Below are 8,969 nucleotides of genomic sequence, written 5' to 3'. Positions count from 1 at the left end.
CGGCCAGGAGAAGTGGGCGTAGAGAACTCGGTTGGCCGAAAGGATTGTGAGATCAGAAACTGTGGGAAAATCTTAATCATCCAGAATGGGTGCCGGAGCAAGTTAAAACACCACAAAAGGCACACCAGCCTATGTCATGCTCCAGAATTGTGGTCAGTCTTCAATTGACCAAAGAAACAAAAACCAGTAAAGTGGACTAAGGGTGAAAACAGGCCATTTCCACCCGATGGTTCATTTAATTTAGAGAGAACAACTTGTCTCCAGGAGTGTCTTATAAACAGAGATCCAGGTAGAAAAAAAAAAGGAAAGTAATAGAAAAGTCCTGGGTTCCGATTCTTCAAGCCCATGTAAAATTAACAGAGGAAGTAAATCAAATGAAAAAAAAAGAGAACCTGATAGTGACTTATGAAAAAAAAAAATGAAGCTAGTAAAAGAAAAAGCTTTATTGAATGGAGAGAGACTTGTGAATGTCTTGTCTTTGAATGAGAGTGCGTGAATGTCTTGTCTTTGAATGAGAGTGCTTCTGTCTTTATTCCTTGTGTCTGGAAACCTGTTTGGAAAAGTTGTGGAGCTGCCTGTTTGTTTTAGCTCCACCCACTTTTTCAAACAAAGTGAAGTTTTTTAACCCTTCATAGTGTTGTCCTGTATGTGGGAAGTTTAAGACATTTTAAGTTAGAAGCGCAGGTGTGGATTTATTCGGATGAGAGGTTACGGAGCTAGGAAATGCACAAAGGATGGGTTTGTTGAGACATGGTCCCGGTGGTTAAAAGTTGTAATGCTTTTTTTTTTTTTAAAAAGCCTTTGTGGGTCTCTCGAGGTGCAGGCTGGGGGAGTACACTCTCATTGTCCTTGGTGTAAAATCTTGGTACAAAAGCTTCTAACTCAGTAGGAGGATTTTTTTGGATAAAGAGTGGCAGTACAATAATTGAATTGGGATTTTGAGATATTTCAGGTGATCTCCTTGATCAACATTTTGAGTGTATTGGAAAAATCTTGGGTTTGGAGGCCTTTTAATAAGATTAGAAAACAAGTACTTTACATTCTGTGATCTGTGAATCACTATAAGCATAAATGAGAAGTCCGTGTAACACACAGATTTGTCCAGTTCAGAAGCCCACACAAATGGAGGTTTGTCCATGACCTACGAGCTGTGAATGAATCTACTATATTCTCACAATGCTTAAAGGATGTGGAATGAAGTATCCCGGAATGCTTTCCAGAACCTTAAGCAGTCCCTCACTTCAGCACCAGCCTTGGGATTACCAGATTACACTAAGCTATTCAACTTATTTGTGCATCACAAGTCGGGTTTTGCACAATCTGTTTTGACTCAGTTACATGGGGACAGGCATTTCAGTACCCAACTAGACCCAGTGGCACGCGGACTATCGGGATGTCTTCCTTCGTTGGCAGCAGCTTATTATGCTATGCAACAGGCTCAGACAATCAAAAATGCAGAACAAGTGGAAAATCTCCTGCGAGCCATTTAATGCCCCTTAAAACTTGCCATTATCAAATGCCAAGCACATACAGGCCAGTCGAATGAGGTGGCACTTGGGAATGCCAGAGCTGATAATGCAGCTAAGTCAGCAGCTCTGTCGAAAGGGGGGATGCAGGTGTCATTGTTCCCACTGAGGAAAAATAATTGCTCAGACCCGCCACCCACTATTAATGACGTGCTGGCCTTTCAGACACAGGCCAGTACGGAGGAGGTGGTGACCTGGACGAAGGATCAATGTTATAAAAATCCAGAAGGAATATGGGTTCACCATGACGGCCGCGTGGTGGCCCCTAGATCCTTACTTCCATGGATTGCCCGATGTGTTCATACATTCACACATGCAGGCAAAGGGGGATTGGCAGATTATATTTTGGCAACTTGGTATGCACCAGGTATTTCGGCAATTGCAAAACAAATCTGTGAAAATTGTGTTACCTGTCAGACAATGAATCCGGGTAAGACGGAAAAAGTAGAATCTGCCTCCCACCCAAATCCAGTCGGGCCTTTTGTACATTTACAAATGGATTTTATTGAATTACCTATGTGTATGGGATTCAAGTATGCATTAGTTATTGTAGATGTGTTCTCTAGATGGATTGAAGCCTTTCCATGTAAAAAGGCCGATGCCACTACTGTTGCTAAATGTTTGTTAAAAGAAATTGTACCGCGCTTCGGAATCCCTGCTAAGCTTTCCAGTGATAACGGGTCACATTTCACGGGAACTGTCATAAGAGAAATGTGTAAAGCTTTACAGATTAATCAACGTTTTCATTGCAGTTATCATCCACAATCAGCTGGACTTGTTGAAAGATATAATGGAATGCTTAAAAATAAGCTGGCAAAACTATGCAATGACACTGGACTGAAATGGACAGAACTGCTGCCCTTAGCTTTGATGGTAATGCGATCTGCAACCAACAGAACAACAGGCCTGTCACCGCATGAGATAGTTATGGGACGTCCCCAACGACTACCTTTTACAGCACCATTTACTGCAAAACAGATGGACATCCACAAAATGGAGGAAAATATGTTGAATTATTGTATTGCACTAACCAAATGTATTTCCAGCTTTCATTCACAGGTAAAGGAAGCCCAAGTCAAGCCAGCGGAAGGGAAGTGTCATAACCTGGAGCCAGGGGAATTCGTTTACATCAAGATTTTTAAAAGGAAAAGCAGTCTACAGCCAAGATTCGAAGGACCATACCAGGTCTTGCTGGCGACCAATACTGCAATCAAGGTAAAGGAAAGACCAACATGGATCCACGCATCCCATTGCAAACGGGCACCCGACCAGGAGGAAGGGACGAAGGAATCAGAGGAACAGAAAAAGGAAGACTGAATAAAGAACTGTATGGACTATGGGGACTGATGGTGCTGGGCTTGACAGGGTTTTACTTCGCATTATTGATTACACCAGGGGTACAGACCCACCACCGAAGGGAATTGCACGTAAACGTATTTATGGCACTGAGTCATAGGTATGCTCAAGAAAGAAACTTGTCGAGTTGCTGGATATGTTCCCATGTACCTGTCCACTCCAGGGGGGGTATTCCCCTGAGATCTGTCCCCTTTAACGAATCAGAAATGGTAGAATGGTTGACAGTGCAAAACAGGACAAACCTAACTAAGGGGCCAGAAACGAAGGAGCAAACAGAATGGAGGTCGGCAGGGTATAAACTTACAGCCTTCCAGGGATGGTACCAGCCCAATTATGATAATAACCATCAGCCTCCCTTCCTAAGCATTACTCCCAGAATAAGAAATCCTGAGGGCATAATATGCCTAGTGAGTAATGAGACAAAAGGACCAGAAATGGGACGCAGCAAGTGTTCCCAAATGATTAAATGGCAAGCCACAACTAATCCGACTGAGAGAAAGATAGCAACCGTTGGCTGGACAACGGTCCATAACAAAGCCCCAGGTGAAGGGTGGGAAGGTGAGACCACTCGAGTAGGGACAGTGCGAAAGGACCAGGAGCTGACGTCCTATAATTGCACCTACTTTATTTGTGGCCATAAAGCCTACCCATGGTTACCAGCCAACTGGACAGGGTCCTGTTACTTAGAATATGTGGTACCCCTTATCAGATCAGTAAGGACTCTAAGGGAGGCCTATGGAAGCCACAGATTTAAACGGGATTTAACGTGGCTAAACGGAATATTCAAGGTAATGGTGCCATCCTATGGAATAGCATCGACCGAATGGCAGTTACGGGAACTGGCTAACTTAGTAGAATCAGTAGCCAACGCAACTTCCCAAGCCTTTGAAGGGATAAATGACGAAATGGTAGCTATTCGAACAGTGGCTCTCCAAAATCGTATGGCCTTAGATTATCTCCTAGCCAAGGAGGGAGGGACATGCGCATTAATAGGTGAAGAATGCTGTACATATATCCCAGATAAATCAGAAGATATCGGCAGTCTAGCTGAAAACATCAGGAAAAAGGTAATAGAGTATAAACAGACAGTTGGCCAGGACGGTATCACCTTGTGGGGTTGGGCATCAGGATGGTTGGGAGCCCTGGGGAAATCTGTGGTACAGGGTTTGATCATATTCCTGCTGATAGTCTTCGCCCTGTATCTATTATTTGTCGTCATTAAGTGTTGCTGTGCCAGGGTTGGAGAAACTATGTTACCTACCGAGACCACGGCTAGAGTTATGGTAGCAACAACTGCTGAAGGCTCTTGTGTAGAAATGGAAATGGAGAGACTGTACAAGATCAGAATGGATTGAGTTGTCCTTGTGAAGGACAAAATGGGGGAATGTGGAAATGTATTTTTATCTAAGCTGATACCAAACGGTATTTGTGTGCCTTTTGATTAAAATGGAGTCCTGGCCCTTCCAGAACTTTCTGCATTTTAGCAGCCAGCTTATTTTAAACAGCTAAACCTGCTGTTAGATGGCTGATGGTTATCAGACAGCTAGGAGACAAGTCATGCTGAGACAAGTAACCCCCATGGTGCTCTCCTATTGTCTACACTACAGGAGTTCCATGTCACCCCACCCTTATCTTCTAGCCATTATCTCTTTCCGAGACCTCATCCATTTGATGCAAACAGGTAAACTGACCAGGAAATTGGATAATCCTGATACAATACAAGACAGGTGATAGCCCATTACCTATGACTCATGGAGTAATGGCCGTTTGGCTTTCTGATAACCCTGACAAAAGGAAATATCTTGACACCATTTCAGTACCAGGATATAGTAATTAACTCTTTATCTGTATTCACTGACTGTGAGACAGAGCAATACACAGGGAGAGGCCAGAACTTGGGTTTTACTGTATAAATATCTTGTGAAGCTGTACCATTGCGGAGGTTTCATTTTGCCCTTGACTGAGTGAAACCTACCCCTTGCGAGCAAGTAAATTAAAAGGGAAACTTCCATCGGAGCTGTAAGTGTCGGAGTCATTCTTTTCTGAGGTCGAGATTTCGACACTAGTCAGATGCAAACTGGGAGCTAATGCCAGACGTGAATGGGGAATTAGCTCAAATGGTAGAGTGCTTGCTTTGCATGTGAGAGTGAGCGGGATCAATGCCCGCATTCTCCACTTTTCTTTTGGCTCGGGTAATTGTTCAGACGCAAGAGTTGTGTCAGGTGTGGTGTGAGCCCATCTGCTTCTGAAGGTCACCGCAGGCTGAGGGACATCAAATCCTTTGGTGTGCTGTCGCAGCAAAACTTTCCGATTTTTGCATGAATGCAGCTGAAATGAAAGAAGGAAAAACTTCTATGCAAGTATCAATGCCTTCTCGAAGGATCGAACTCAGGACCTTCAGATTATGAGACAGACACGCTGCCTACTGCACTAAGAAGACACTTGCCAGCTTAGTAACTGGAGAATGTGACCAACTATGTTCGCTTCCGTGGCATCCAAAGCCAGAATGCAAAGATTGCAAAAATGCTCGAGCCAGGTAGGAGCCGAACCTGCAATCTTCTAATCCGTAGTCAGACGCGTTATCCATTGCGCCGCCGGCCCAGGCTGTGAAAAATAGCTGCGACATCAGGAAGTACACAGGACGGGCAGCATTGAAAGGCATGCGGCAGAGAATCACCAAAGATAGGCACCTCTGCCGCTTCCCTTCGATTGACAGGTGGGGAGCGGAGCAGTGCAGTCGAAAACAAAGCAAAGCAAAGTCGTCCTTAGGTGGTTGGTTGCACTCCGTCTTGAAGCAATGCGCATTCTTTTGAAGTAAGCATGTGCGTGGTAAGTGCCAATTCGCTAAAGGCAGAGCTCATAATATGACGAGCAGTTTGCAGCTGAACATGTTGCAGCTGAGGCACAGGACAGTGCCTTCGCCGTTTTGCTTGAACACTTGCATGTGTGTGTCAGCAGGGAGTGCCTTTGAGCAGCAATGCATGTAAAGAGCCAGCACTTTCTTTCAGGCAAAGCCTCAGGCAATAGAAGTCATCTGTCCATCAGTCAGAAAGGGCTCTCGCCTGCTCCCTCTCGCTCGTGGCGGCTGCGACGTTGCGCTCAAGTCGCTTCCCTTGCGCAGGCTCGAGCTCTTCTCGGCGTCTTTCACCATATCCATGGCTTCCAGTCCTGCCCTTGCTCGCCTGCTATTGCTCAGTAACGTCGATTGGAGCAAAGCATTGAAAGTGTTCAGTGAGCGGGCCAACCTGAAGCAGGAGATTTCTGCTGGTCGTGGAAGCGAGGAGGCAAGTGATAAGGGGCTAGTCAGATGCAAACTGGGAAATAATACCAGATGTGAATGGGGAATTTGCTCAAATGGGAGAGCGCTTGCTTTGCATGTGAGAGGTAGTGGGATCAATGCCTGCATTCTCCACTGTTCATTTGGCTCGGGTAATTGTTCAGACACAAGAGTTGTGTCAGGTGTGGGTGAGCCCATCTGCTTCTGAAGGTCACCGCAGGCTGAGGGGCAGCAAATCCTTTGGTGTGCTGTCGCAGCAAAACTTCTCGATTTGTGCATGCATGCAGCTGAAATTGAAAGCTGAGGCGAAAGAAAGAAAAACATCTTTACAAGTATCAATGCTTTCTTTGAGTATTGAACTCAGGACCTTCAGATTATGAGACTGACGTGTTGCCTACTGCACTAAGCAGGCACTTACCAGTTTAAGAGCTGGACAGTTTGACCAAATATGTTCGCTTACGTGGCATCCAAAGCCAGAATGCAAAGATTGCAAAAATACTCGCGCCAGGTAGGAGTCTAACCTACAATCTTCTGATCCGTAGTCAGACGCGTTATCCATTGCGCCACTGGCCCAGTCTGTGAAAAACAGCTGCGACATCAGCAGGTGCACAGGACGGGCAGATTACAAGGTATGCGGCAGACAATCACCAAAGAGAGGCACCTCTGTCGCATCCCTTCGATTCACAGGTGGGAGAGCGGAGCAGTGCAGTAGAAAACAAAGCAAAGCAAAGTCGTGCTTAGGTAGTTGGTTGCACTCCGGCTGGAAGCAGTGCGCATTCCTTTGAAGTAAGTATGTGTGTGGTAAGTGGCAATTCGCTGAAGGCAGAGCTCTTAATATGACGAGCAGTTTACAGCTGAACATGTTGCAGCTGAGGCACAGGACAGTGCCTTCACCGTTTTGCTTGAACACTTGCATCTGTGTGTCAGCAGGGAGTGCCTTTGAGCAGCAATGCATGAAAAGATTTTTTTTTAATTTCAAAATATACTTTATTCATATAAATATTTGTACTGTACATTCAAAAGCAGTTCAGTACATTTAGCTGCGGTCAGCAATCCCATACACTACATTTGGATGCTGACGGCAGTTCCGTTCTATACATTTCCTTGCTTTTCAGTTCAAGTACAATACGGGATATCTTGTCGTACATTCAACAAAGTTACATTACATGTGTCACTATACAGTACACGGAATGGGTGACGGTACATTTACATTTTTTTCTTTTCAACGTGCATTACGAAACAGACCTGACATTGTACATGGCACTACATAGGTGTTTGCAGATCATGGTGCTCCATGTCCACAAAAAAGAAGTTACAAATACGGCTTGAGGGGAGTTTTGGACTGATTCCTGCCCCCAGGTTTACCGTGGCAGAAGGGCTTTAAACTGTGGCTCTTCCCCACCGTGCCTTTGCGACGACTGCACCAATTTTAAGTGCGTCCCTCAGCACGTAATCCTGGATCTTGGATTGCGCCAGTCTACAACACGCAGACGTGGACATCTCCTTGTTCTGGAAGTGCAGCAAGTTTCGGCAAGACCAAAGAGCGTCTTTGACCGAGTTGATGGCCCTCCAGCAGCAGGTGATGTCTGTCTCAGTGTGTGTCCCTGGGAACAGCCCGTAGAGCACAGAGTCCTGTGTTACGGAGCTGCTTGGGATGAACCTCGACAGCAACAACTGCATCTCTTTCCAAACCTGCCTTGCGAAGGCGCAATCCTGAAGGAGATGGGTGACAGTCTCATCCGCTCCGCAGCCAACTCGGGGGCACCGTGCCGTGTTGCTGAGACATCGGCTGTGCATGAACGCTCTGTCGGGTAAGGCCCTCCTCACTGCCAACCAAGCTACGTCTTGGTGCTTGTGTGACAGCTCTGGCGATGAGACGTTCTGCCAAACGAGTTCTACAGTCCGCTCAGGGAACCACCCGACAGGGTCCACCCTCTCCTTCTTTCGTTGGGCACCCAGGACCTTACGCGCTGACCACTGTTTTATGGCTTTGTGGTCAAAGGGGTTTTTTGTGAAAAACTTTTCCACGAAGGACAGGTGGGCAGGCATGGTCCAACTGGTGGGGCCGTCTCGCAGCAGCATGGCCAGACCCATCCTTCGCAACGCCGGGGACAGGTAGAACCTCAGCACGTAGTGACACTTGGTGTTTGTGTACTGGGGGGTCTGTGCACAGCTTGATGCAGCTGCACACAAAGGTGGCCATCAGGATGAGGGCCACGTTTGGAACATCCTTTCCTCCACTGTCCAGAGATTTGTACATTGTGTCTCTGCGAACACGTTCCGTTTTGTACCTCCAGACAAAGTGGAAGACGGCCCGGGTGACTGCCGCGGCACAGGAGCGAGAGATGGGCCAGACCTGTGCCACGTGTAGCAACCCCGAGAGCACCTCACTCCTGATGACCAAGTTCTTTCCCGCCATGGAGAGGAAGCGCAGCTTCCACCATCCCAGTTTTCTGTTCACTTTGGCACTACGCTCTTCCCAGTTTTTGGCGCACGCCCCGTCCGCTCCGAACCATATTCCCAACACCTTCAGGTAATCTGGCTTAACGGTGAAGGGAATAAAGGATCGGTCGGCCCAGTTGCCGAAGAACATGGCCTCGCTTTTGCTGCGATTGACCTTTGCTCCCGAGGCCAGTTCAAACTGGTCGCAGATTGTGAGCAATCTGCGGACCGACTGCGGATCCGAGCAAAAGACGGCGACGTTGTCCATGTACAGGGAGGTCTTGACCTGAGCACCTCCGCTGCCTGGGATCGTCACCCCTCTAATGCCCGCATCCTTCCTGATGGACTCGGCAAAGGGCTCGATACAA

At 46.7% G+C, this 8,969-nt stretch overlaps 1 non-coding gene across 1 annotated transcript; it reads right to left on the bottom strand.

Annotated features, from left to right (window-relative positions):
• Window positions 1-6,659: 6,659 nt before the first annotated feature.
• Window positions 6,660-6,732, bottom strand: trnar-acg (transfer RNA arginine (anticodon ACG)). Its single transcript has one exon. It is a non-coding gene; the product is annotated as a tRNA-Arg (tRNA).
• Between the last annotated feature and the right edge of the window lie 2,237 nt (window positions 6,733-8,969).

The sequence above is a fragment of the Pristiophorus japonicus genome, chromosome 1 (assembly GCF_044704955.1).
Source record: "Pristiophorus japonicus isolate sPriJap1 chromosome 1, sPriJap1.hap1, whole genome shotgun sequence".
NCBI lineage: Eukaryota > Metazoa > Chordata > Chondrichthyes > Pristiophoridae > Pristiophorus > Pristiophorus japonicus.
The sequence above is the reverse complement of the archived record's forward strand: the minus strand, read 5'-3'. Positions and strand labels throughout refer to the sequence as shown.